This window comes from Poeciliopsis prolifica, unplaced genomic scaffold, assembly GCF_027474105.1.
Source record: "Poeciliopsis prolifica strain line A6 unplaced genomic scaffold, Auburn_PproV2 SCAFFOLD016, whole genome shotgun sequence".
NCBI lineage: Eukaryota > Metazoa > Chordata > Actinopteri > Cyprinodontiformes > Poeciliidae > Poeciliopsis > Poeciliopsis prolifica.
In genome coordinates, this window is record NW_026562391.1 from 801727 (window position 1) to 814075 (window position 12349).

Here is a 12349-nt window from a genome sequence, read left to right on the forward strand (position 1 = left end):
AAAAAAAAGAAAAATCTCCGAACCCATCAGAAGATGTGCCCGCAGTCGCTACTTTCATTTTCCTTCACAGCAAATACAAACACAGACGGCGCGTCAAATGCAAGAAAAAGCTTTTGTGACGGTGAATGAAATCTTAGTCAAACAACGGTGGTCTCTTCGTTTTATTCATGTTTCAACCCAGCGCTGAGATAAAAGAGACCCAGCCTGTGGCCCCGAGGCTGCATTTTATGTACACATCTTCACGAAACAGGAAGACAGACTCCATGCGAGATGACAGATTACATTCATCTCTTGTCAGAAACTCAAGCGCCTTTCATTTCCCCGAGCGTCGATGAGTGTTGTTGTTTTTTTTTCACGCACCCAAATCTCAAATCCACTGCATTAAATGTCACCCTGTGGCATTTGGGGCATTTGGCAGGTTTTCCTCTGAGAAGTTTTGAACTGTAGTTTCTATTTCCGCTTTTTCGGCAGCCATGTCCACCAAACCTTTCACTTTGACACTTCCATGATATGTCTGCTTTCTTTGTGCCACAAGTAAAAGAGAAAAAGCAAACAAGATTTAGTTATAGCGGCTTGCATGGATCTTTCTGCTGGGCTTGCAGTGGACTCCCTGTGAGAGTTGGTGAAGATTACATGTCAGGCTTCCCAGCCTGATAATCGTTTAAACAGACGCCACTTCATGGACCTAATGCCAGATCAGAGAAAAAGCTTTACAACACCACCAACCAACCACTTTGACCCTTTTTTTTACATTCAACTTAATTATTTCCAGCATTTATTTTGTAGCGATTTCTTTTGTCTGAGCCACAGCAACAAGACACATCGAACCTTGGATCCCCCAGCACTTATTCGAATCCTCTCTATTTGTACAACACCAAAAACCGTCCGTCCATCTACCGTACCGGCTCAATCCGTCCAGGGTCACAGTTAGCTAGATATCCATCCGTCTTCTACTCCGGTTTAATCTGCTGCTTGGTGCTGCTGCCTGTCTCCAGCAGTCAGTGGAGGACAGGCCGGGGAGAACATGCACATATAAGCTTCCAGTCTGGATCTTATACACCTGTACACTGATGTAAACCCCATGCAAAGAAAAAGGCCTGAAGACAGGATTCGAACCCAGGAGCTTCTTGCTTTATTCTTAATTTTAAATCAGTTTTTATCCCTGTTGGAAGAGTGACAAAGCCACCGGGATTGCTCTTTCTCCAGATGTCGGCTCTATAGACGTGTTGCATGTTCCTGGTTGGCCAATTTAAACACCTGCTCTGATGATGGTCTGTCAGAGTTGGTGTGTGGATCACCTTAGGTTTCAACTGAACAGAAACACAGAATTCTGCAGCACATTCACATGTTAAGGTTGTCAAACTCATGCTAGTATAACTGAGCTACGTCCCTCACTATTTTTTGAATCAAACATTTTAACTGACGTATGATACGAAATGTAACAAGGTGTGTTTTATTTTTTCCTGGATGCATTTTACCTGTTTTCTGTTGTTTTTTTTAGGGGGGGCAGGGGGAGGTTCTAAGAAAGGAGGCTGAAAACCTTTTGGGACCTGGGGCAGCAAAGCCCTGTTGACCCGTAAAGCATAGCATCAAAAAGAGAAGGTGAAAGAAGGAGCAAAATAAGATGCAAATGGGTCCTCACAACACTATCTGTCCAGCAGCTTTAATGACCTTTGTCACTTAAAAGTAATATTTTTGTGCAAAGTTAATAAGAGCCACTTTGGAGGACCTACAGAGTCACATGTAGTGATTTTGGCTGCAGATTTCAGCCTCCGGTTTGAGACATTCGCAGCACATTATGCTGCACCTCAGTTCTCCAAATGACCAAGTCTTTGCTTCTCTCTGTCTCTTCCGTTCGATTCACTTGATCCTCCACAAGTTCAAGAAGTTTGTCATGGGGCCACCGCTAACATAAATTACGCTAAGTGGTTTTGCGAGGTTTTAAATTTGTTTCCACCAAGAATGAGAAAATTGCCATTTGCAGATATGTTTTTTTTCATTTTTTTTCCCTCAACATAATGTTCAGTTTGGTGCCTGTGTGGCTGAGCGGCCCTGTTTCCACCACAACACACAGCGTGGTGAAACCAGAGGGCCGCCTCTTTAGCAGTCTACTTAGATGCCTAATCATCGCAGAGCGCTTTCTGCGGAACGCAGGAATCTGGGAAGAGGAAGAGCGCTCAGTCCGAAGGTTTAGGTTATAGTTTCAGATTCAAACACTGCAACGTGTCCCATCTCAGCGCAGAGATATTTGCTTGTTATCCCCAGTCTGCAGTTCTCAGTATTAATCTTGTTCACAGAAAACAAGAGGCCAGATGAGAAAGAGGAGGCTAAAAGAGACAAGCCTCAAGACTGAAGTCTGGCGACAGCTTATTAGTTTCTGCTGAACATGTGGACGCGCAAGAATTTGCTCTCCTCTGATTCTCTTCCAGTTGGTCGGCACAAAGAGAAAAATTCGCCCCCGTAGCAAATGTCACGTCGAACATTCGAGGTCGCGAATGCTTTGCATATCAGTGGCAGCGGGGTGGGCTGAATACTTGGTGCAATCACGCAAAATAACCTAATGGAAAAAAAACAAAACAAATCAGACGAGTGAGTCACTGAGATGCCTGCTATGAAACTCTTAACACAAAGAGCATCTGATGCGGTTGAAGCTGCTTTCTGGCACAACGTCCCGCTCAGATATTTGAGGCTGAGCTTTAAGGTCGATATTAATGTGTTCACAAATGCCTGTTAGCTTAGAGGAGCTGACTTAATTCGCTTCTCCAAGGTAACGGTAGCTAGCTCAGAGAAAACAGCACAAATTCGATCCAGAAGTGAAAATCATGTGTCATAAAAATGGATGACACACATGGTGGCTCAGGTCTAATGTTAATATTAATGTGTTGAGAAATACTTAGAAAAGCTAACTTGGCTAGCTCAGAGACTTTTTAGTCCTGTTATCCTTTTAATAAATGAATTTAGTACAGATTAATTTCACACAATTTGGAATGTGGCTGTAACGTATCAAAATGTGGAAGAAGTGAAGCGCTTTCAATGCACAATACATACATTTATATTTACTCATTTGCTCTGCAAGAGACCGTTTGTTTACGCAGCGAGACGTTGCTCACGGAGTCCACCTGATGCATCATGGGATAGAGGAAGTGGGTGGATAGTGACACTAATAATTTTAATAATAAACGAAAAAAGCAACGCACGTCTGCACTAATCACCTCATTTGTCTTAGAGAAGACGTCTGACTCTGAACGGTCGTTTACCTTCCAGAGGAAGTTTGAGAGATGAAACCGATGATGACTGTGGCTGAGGAGAGAGAGAGAGAGAGAGTGACCTGCGACCTTTGGTGTGTGGGAAGGGGAGCGCGTTACAGTCTCTCCGCAGCGAAATAACATTCAGATGGAGATGAGGCGTGACGGGACCGACAGTCGTGGGATCGGGTGTTATTAGCGACAGCTAATAAAACTGCAGCTTTGATTTCTTTCCTTCCTCGTGCAGAATTTATATCAACAAACCCGTGACAAGCGAGTCCATGAGGACTTGAGAAATACTACAGAGAATGCGTGTGTAGGTGGAGGGAACCGGGTGGATTTTGTGCAACTGTGGATTTGGAGCTTAATGCACAGGACAGTGAAGTTGCGTGGAAGCTAAAGCCAGCAGTTTGCTTTGTCAGGGTTTACTATTGTTGGACCTCGTCTCGGAAAATGAAAGTGACCACCCAGTTCTGTGCTCACAACAATGAAACCACTAAAGGGTTTTTTGCACATTTGCGCTTTATTCTTCGTTCCTCCCAAAATTAGTCCAGTTCAAAGCGAGTGACTTTTATGAGCAATCTGTTTTTCGCGGATTTGTTCACACTGCCGCTGCGTCGTGACAGAATAATGTGACGCAGACGAGACGGGAGAAACTGAGCTCCTCCACCTTTTGTATTGTGATGTGAAAAAAAACAAAAAAACAAGAAGTAAATTACGTGAACAGACGCAATGAAAAATGTGATGAAAAAACAAAAACACAGTTCAGTTAGGTATTCATAGTACAAAGTACTGAGAAAAAAAAAATACAAAGGAAGCGACCAAACAGAGCCAGGAGGAAGGTGTTAGCACTGTCAATCACTTCTTGCTCTCTGCTAAGCTGCAGCTCCTTCCCCGCACCTGAACCTGTCATGAACGCACAGGCAAGTTAGCACAGACACCAACGGTGGCAAATAAAGGGTTTTTAACAAGAAGTTTTTTCTCACTCGTTTGGACTTTGAGAAAGCGCGATTGACAGCGCTAAGACCCTCCTCCTGGCTCTGAGTGGTTGTTTCTGCAGATGGCAGTAGGACCACAGGAAGGAGGCAGAGATCAATTTATTCACCATGTAGTAGAAGTTTTGACAAATACCTGAAAATCATTTTGTTCATACTGCAGATTTAAGCATTTCAGTGATGACCAATTCAGATCGATTCTCCTTCACCATTCTTTGGAAATCCGTTTGCATTTGCGTTCAAGTAAACAACAACGCACTCCTTCCCATGTAGCCAAGGAGAACTGGATTTTCTTTCACTCTCTCTTCCAATGCCTGGAAAAAATGCAAAGACTTAACATAAATCCTCGCTGTATTTCTTTAAATAAAACTTTCTCCTAACCTGTGAAAAGTAATGCAGCATTTGACCTTGTAATCTAATTGTCCTTGTGTTGACAATTAATATCGTAGCACTGTATAAAGTTTTTTGTACATTAAGCACACATTTAAGATTTAGTTCCTTATGTTGGCAACTTGACAGCTATAAACATCGTCATCATTATCGGCGGGGATCATGACCGTGTGACATTTGCATGGAACTGTGAAAAATAATCAGACACAAATAATAATTTGTGGCAAAGATACAAATATGGCTGTTTATTAGCAACACTAAAAAAGAAGCTTAACCAGTTAAAGATATCCATCAAGACCACACCTTCACTACATCTTACCTAGATTCCAAGTTCCTGTATTTAGTCTGGCAGCGTCTCCTTCGCTGCGCCGTTTCTCCCATGAAAACCCCCAGGAAGCATTTATTAAGACCCGCAGCAGAACGGCTGATGCTGCAGGGGAGGAAAGCTGGACAGGTTTAGAGAACACAGAGAGAAAGGGAAGGAAGGACGGGAGACTTGACATGTAACTTTCAAAAAGGGAGTTTGATTTCATCTCGCAAGTATTAAGAAAGAAGAGAGAGTCGGGCTCCAGGTTTAAAGGCTTTCCTTTGTGTAAACTTTCCACTGTTTGAAAAAAAAGAAGAAGAAGAAGGCACTGCTTTAATTCCTCTTCGAGCATGTATAGGAGGAGCCACGGTGGAAAAGTCTGAGGCAAGTCCCCGGCATGGTTTTGATTTAAAAAAAAAAAGGAAAAAGGAAGACAAAAGTTATGAGGTACTTGCAGGAAAAAGTTGCCAGAGTTTTTGTGCATTCATAATTCCATCTGTCAGTCAGTCAGCGCTCTGCCTGCCTGGAGGGGGGGAGGAGGGTCATTAACACGCCATATGAGAAAAGCAGACCTGAGATTAGGTGCAGAAACACTGCAGCTGATTAATCTCACTGGTGGATTTAGGAGCAGAAGTTTAGGTTGGAATCAGAAATGCCTATCAGTTTCTTGGTCTTGGGTTCGGAGGGAAGCGGCTGGATGTCTTCAAGATCTAAAAGGGGAAGTGAGTTCAGCTGTCTTCTTTTGAGGAGGTTAGGGTTAGGGTGACCTGGAGGGCCGGGCCTCTGCCGGCACAGAGGACAGGCAGGTTGGTGGTGTCGGCGAATTCAAACAGAAACCGAGCGACGCAAAAAGAGCAAGAGCTGATTTCGTTTCCGATCCGAAGAGAGGACAGCAACTGAAGGGACGGATGACGGCTGCAGCGATGCAACGTCGCCGCATGCGATTGTCCTGAAAGATTTTGACGAGTGACTGTCGCCTCATCGCACAAGGTCCACAGGAAATGAATGGAGAAGGACATTTCTAAATGAACGTTTAAAAACAAAATGACTTCTTTTAAAACTTCCTGAATAAAAACAACCTGGGAACATGTTTGGTTTGAAATAATAAAACATTTTTATGCACCAAATGTTTGAAAACATTGGTACAGAAAAGTGAAATAAAATCTCAAACTGTGGCACTGACCCAGGGCAGCATCAGAATGGGGAGGGCCACCCAAGAGCTGGAAACCAACAGGAGCAACTCGTTGAACCTGTTGGGGTTAAATAACTTGTTGCCAGCAGATACAAAATCACCGGTTCAGTAATTATCCAATCGGAGGCTGGTACCGATTTGCTCAGTTAAATCCAGGTGGTGGCCAGGCAGTGCGTTTTATTGTGTTTTCAAGTGGTAAACCAAGAAAATCTGGCGTGTCATTGTAAGAAGGAACATGATTCACAGCTGTCACGTTTTCCCATTAAAAATCTGACTTTGTACTTCGACTCCCTCGCTTTCAAGATCCCTGAAACCTAACGGGGCCGTGTGCCCCTCTTAAATAAACAGTCTGCTTTGTTCCACTTGATCTCACTATAAATGCAGAGGTTTATTGGAGAACAAACAGCATCATGACGACTGAAGAATCAGCCAACAGGACAACCACTAGTTGACCTTCATTGAGAAGAGTTTTAAGAAAAATAAAAAACGTTATTAGCAGTTTCCCTGAAGTCACGCAGGATCAGCAGCAATTATGTGGATAAAGGTGGTTTAGTTCAACAAAACTCAAGTGAACCGAAATGTGAAATGTCACATGTGGTGGAAAATGCACAGTGCAGACCAAGCTCAACACAGAATCCCCACAGTGAAGCACGGTGGTAGCAGCGACTGGCTGTGGGAATCATTTCCTTCAGCTGAAGCAGAGACTCAAAGACGGAGCAGAAACCAAACAAAGACGAGAGTTTTGTCTTCAAACAGAAAAAGGCCCTGAGAAAAATAGTGGAAGTGTTTAGATCGAAGCCTATGAATGTGCTAAAGGGCCTAGTCAAAGTCCAGACCTAAGTCCAATTAGGTCTCCATTGAGATTTCAAAATATGTTTTTTTTTCTCTCCTTCCGGTCTGAGGTAAAGCCGCAAGCCAATGTACTGAAAACGTTTTTAGGTAGATTTACTTTGAATGTAGAAAATGGGGGGGAAACTAAAACATTTCTAACCGCAAAATATTTAACTTTGTTTTTGCTTTCTCATTTAACTTGCCACCCACATTTCTGACTGGTGTCATCTCTGCGTCGTTAGTGAGATATTTCATCTGTGTCGGCAGTTAACATGCTGGCATGTCCGAGCGTAAACACATGAAAGGTTTGCTGCAAGCGGACCGTTTTTAGGCGGTCTGACTCAGATCGAGATCAAATCTCTGACTGCGTTTCATTTCCCCAACGTTTTGAGCAATTTACTCCAATTTACTTCACGAGTGCGTTAAATGCGCCAGCGTGGAAAGTGGAGGAAGTTCTTTAATTGAAAGATTTCAGATACTCTCATCAAATCAATCATTTCAGTTTTCAAATACAGATAATAAATAAATATTAGCTCCACTGGCAGATTCTTTCACTTATAACGGAAATAAAAAGCTGTTTTTTCCGTTTCTGCTTGTGAAGCTGCTCTCTTAATCCCATAAATTTGACTAACAGAAACCTTCCTCATTAACCTTTACCTGTACAAACACATCTTTGTTCTGAATCGGCCACAAATGATTGCCACAATAATAACGCTTCAGTTTTTGCTAAATATCTAATGTTTTCATACCTTGTCATATGACACTACAATAGCTGATGATTTTCCTTTCTCTTTCTCGTATTGCTTGAACCCTGTGGCCTGCTTAATAATGTGGAACATCCTTCCTTTAATTGAGCTCATCAGGCAAACTAATCAACTAGCTCTTTGAAATTAATTATTATTATTAGAGCACTAAAAAAAATTAAAAAACCAATACCATCTATAAATTTAATAGCACAACCCAAAATGTATCTTTATGACACTTAAATCCAATTCGCATAATAATTTGGAACACGGTGTAAAAACACTGCGACATATGATCCAACATATGACGGCTTTATTTTTAAGTGGTTCTCTGGATTTGTTGTTGGCAGTCAGTGTCTTACATGAGCACTAGAGAGAAACTCTAGATGAAACAAAAAGAAATTTAAAAAAAATTGGATAATGGGAGCAGAGGCGCAGACTGTTTCAGAGCAGATTTCAGAGCAAACAAATGCAACTAAAAGATGTAACTCATGCGGCAGCCGTTTTACAAACCTGCATCAAACGACTGATGCAAAAGTAAAACAAGCGTCCACAAAAACATAAAAGAAAAACTTTGCGATTTATTGTTTTTATTTGAACAGACCCTAAATTGGAAGACCAGGCCGTAGCGACGCCCTGCTGCAGATTCATCTCGTTGCCACGAGTTCTGCGCCGGCGGCGGAAACATCTCTGGCTGGTTTCTATCGAGACGACTAATAAGGGATGTTGCTATTTTCTCAGCAGGAAACTCTTTCATATCTCCTCTCAGCAGGTCCCACATGGCTGGAGCTGAGCTCCAGCATTCAATCTCTCACCTGCAAGCTCACGTTTTCTCACCATATGTATGGCTTTGCTAAAACGTGACTGACATTTAGTCAATAAAACCCTTAAATGCATCAAAGAAATCATTGCTGAGCATGGATTAGTAATTCATTATTTTGGTGGCTTATGGGGCTTGTTTCTTAAAAGCCTATAAAGGTCTATTGAAGGTCATAAAAGGTCAATAATTGACTTTGAAGACCTCAGCCTGGATTGTTGAGGAACTCACTTGTAATAATGGAAAACAAAAAGAACAAGATCAAGAAGGAGAAAAATGTAAATCAGCCTGAGGCTGAAGGAAAATTATTTGTTTTTAAAATGTTTTGCTTATAAAAAATGTGGAAATTGTAGCTTGCGTGATTATTCACAGCTTCAGATAAATACATTTTGCAGCCCCCTATTGTTCATTATTCTATGTAAAAATAAAACAACAAATGAATAAATAAAGTTCAAGCTTCGTATAGAAACCATCTGAACATCGAGTTTTCAAGTTTTGACACCAATTCCCAGCTGGATTCGGGTCTGGACATGTTCATGATTGTAACACATGAACATGCTTTGGTCTAATCCGGATCTGGGCTTTTTACATAAACCCTTGACCAGGTTAGACCCCATTACTTCCTTAAGTGCACAACCACAAAGTTGTGTGGAGAACACGTGGGTGCGTTTAAAGGGAGAGTATTATGTATTTTCCAGGCTCTTGATTTAAGCCACAGTCAAGTAACCACGTTGCTTTCAATGTGGTACAAATCAAAAACAACTTTTAAAAAAAATCAGCAATTTAGCCCTATCTAATCGGGCCTCTGTTCCTTTAAGAAGCTCCTACTCTTTCTGACACTCCCCCCTCCAGAACATCATCACAGCAGAACGTCTCCATTGATGTCATTTACAGGCCTGTCAGGATAAACGATAAGCCAATGAATCGCACGATAAATGAAAACTATCGACCAGGGCTGGGCGATGTATCCAGTATACTCAATGTATCACAATATTTTCAATTCATAATAGTTAAAATGGCTACATCGCACCTATCGAGTATAAACTTTCACTGTCAAATTCACTGCTAGCACGGTTTATCCGACACCCCATGAACGCATCGCTAGTCCCTCCACCTTCCAACCTGAAAATGTTCTACCAATCAGAAAACAAACAACATGGTGACAGCGAGCGTTTGAGGTGTGAATGAGACTGAAGAGGGATCAGATGAACCGTCTGGTTCCGAACCGCGCTGGATCAATCGTCTGGCAGTGGTTTGGATTTTATATGGAGGACGTCGAACAAAATCAGGTCATTTGCGAAACTTGTTATAAAACTATTGCCACGAAAGTTTGTACCACAATTGATTTCGCCGCCTAAAGAGACTATTCTTTTACATGCCGTTCACAACCGCGCTGCTGTTTTACAATTTCAAATCTTTACTTTCCATTTTAATACTTTTTTCTGACTTTCAAAACAATTTCTCAGTTACAAACATTTGTTTTGTTTCAAGCTTTTCTTAGGGGGGGGGGGGGTTGTTTCAAATCTCTCCTTTTCTTAGTTTTCATTTGTTTGTTTTTTTCTTTCAAAAAAGCTATTATGGCCCCAATTTAGCTCCATAGAAAAAACATGAATTCCCTAAAACAACTTTTTATTTATTTCTGTATCATTATAATGAGCCTCCAGCGCACAGCGAGCGACGGAGCGGATAAAGAGCCAGTTCAACAAGAGTCGGTGTTCATTCGTCTGTGTGTTTCTCTCACATAGCTGACCTTGTGCGCTTGGTCTCCGAGGTAAACTCATTAAACCGACTGCACCTGCTGGCCGAGTCTCTTCTGCACAGAGTCTAACAAGATTAAGCTTTTCATCACAATCATTCTCAGGGAGACAGATGCGAAGTCTTTGTGTCTCTTTGTGGAAAGAAGAAGAAAAAAAAAGTTTCATATTTGCCAGGGGCGGCTCCGTCGTCGTTTGGAGATTGTTTTATGTCAGAGGAAATGGACTTGTGTCCGCCGGCGCTTTGAGTAGATGAGCAGAACTGAAGTGCAGATGTTCAAAAAAAAGAAGAAGAAAAAAACGGCTGAAGCTGAAGAAAATTACATCCTAATAAAACGGAGCCAATTGTATTAGTGTAATAAAATATTGCAGACACGAGACAGACTCCACCCTGTATGAAAAATCATACATTTTTCTTTGGGTAACGGCTAAAAGTGGACTTCAAAACAGTCTGCGTACAGTCTGAGCTGTGATTCATGGTGAGCTTTCCTTCCCCGGTGCTTTGCCCAAAATGTCACTCGGCGAGTTTCCCTACCCCACCCACCTCCACCCACCATCGGCGGGGAAAGAGGAGCACCAAACCACGCCGGGTAGGAAAAAGACGGATGGGTTTTGCAAAGACGAGCGGCCAAACCACGGTGAAAACGCAAAAGCCAAAACAAATATGGATTAGGGTGAATGCCCACTGGAAAAAAAGAAAAGAAAAAAAAAGAAACACAGCAGGAAAGTCCAGAGTACTTAAAGCAGCCTGACAGTCTCTTGTTTAAACAAGCTAATCATTTACAGTCAATGGGGAGACGTCATTAAAAGGTAGATTTCCATTGTTTCTTTTTAAGCTAGTTGAGTAACTCCAGAATGCAAAATACCTGAAAAATAAATAAATTAAGAAACAGAGAATTCCATTCGGACTAACAATAATAATTTGTGCAGACAGAAAGCCGTTGTTGGTTGGGCGTGTTTGCACTTTTGATTATTTCCTTGGTTGTTTTATGCTCAGCTTATCAGTTTATTCTTGCTTTTCCTTCAATCTTTGGTTTTCCTCTCGGATACATTTTTATTTCCTTGTCAGTTGCTTTCATATTCAATTCGGGTTCATTTCATCAAGCTATGCTGCAAGTTGGAAACCTGACAAGAACTAGTCGGCCATTATCGACACAGTCCTGGATAATGACACCCAAACATCACCAATTACTCAGACTGTTCATCATGACAGGCAAGACTTGGACCTTTTTTTTTTTAATATTATTACGACAAGCTATTCTTCCTAATAATAACCCCATAAATGCTATTGTTGTACTACTTTTCCACCATGTAAAGTTACCAACAATCACTAAGGCTGAAAACAAACAAACACCTTTTCATAGAAAGAACAAACTGGTCCAAATTTCTCCTCATCAGTTTCCATCTCCTTCCCTCCGCTTTATCCCCCCTTTCCTGTTTTCCATCTTGCTGGTCTGTGTTAAAATCTGCTTCATTCATGCCCCGAAAACAAAACAAGACAAAAAAAAAAAAAAAAAAAACACAAAAGAACAACAATATGGAATGCAGTTCAACGACTCCACCGCCATCAGTTCGATGACGGGAGGAAAAAAAACACGGCGGGACGCTCAAAAGATATTTGTTCGCTCGGTGGACGGACGACAGAGGTGGAGCACGGAAAGATAAGATCTATAAATAATTCTGAACATAATCATGCCAGAAATTCCCTTGGACGCAGTCTGGCTTAAGAGACAAAGGTCAAGACTGATTTAGAGAAAGTCTCGTAAAACGAAGTCGAAACATGTTGATTGCGACGGGGGAGTTAAAATTAAAACCAGCGAAGACAGAGAGGAGACACGTAATTAAAGCTGACAACAACGTGGAGCCCGAAATAGAGCAAAGGTCACGTGTCAAAGAGGCGAAAGGTCAGGGTGAATAAAAAACAAACAAAAAAAAAACGGGCCTGCAGCAGTCAAGTGTTCCAAGATGGAGCATTAAGAGGAAATGCAGCATAAAACCCGTTTATACTGAAAACTAAAAATGTGACAATGAGCGACATTTCCTTATAAAAAGGAAATGTAACATAATTACAGGAT

General features: G+C 41.7%; 1 long non-coding RNA gene across 1 annotated transcript; it reads right to left on the reverse strand.

Moving 5' to 3' along the window:
- Positions 1–3783: 3783 nt before the first annotated feature.
- On the reverse strand, positions 3784–5303 carry LOC129367279 (uncharacterized). Its single transcript, XR_008606695.1, has 3 exons — positions 4950–5303; positions 4377–4554; positions 3784–3915 (listed from the first exon to the last, which is right to left on the reverse strand). It is a non-coding gene; the product is annotated as an uncharacterized LOC129367279 (long non-coding RNA).
- Positions 5304–12349: the final 7046 nt, after the last annotated feature.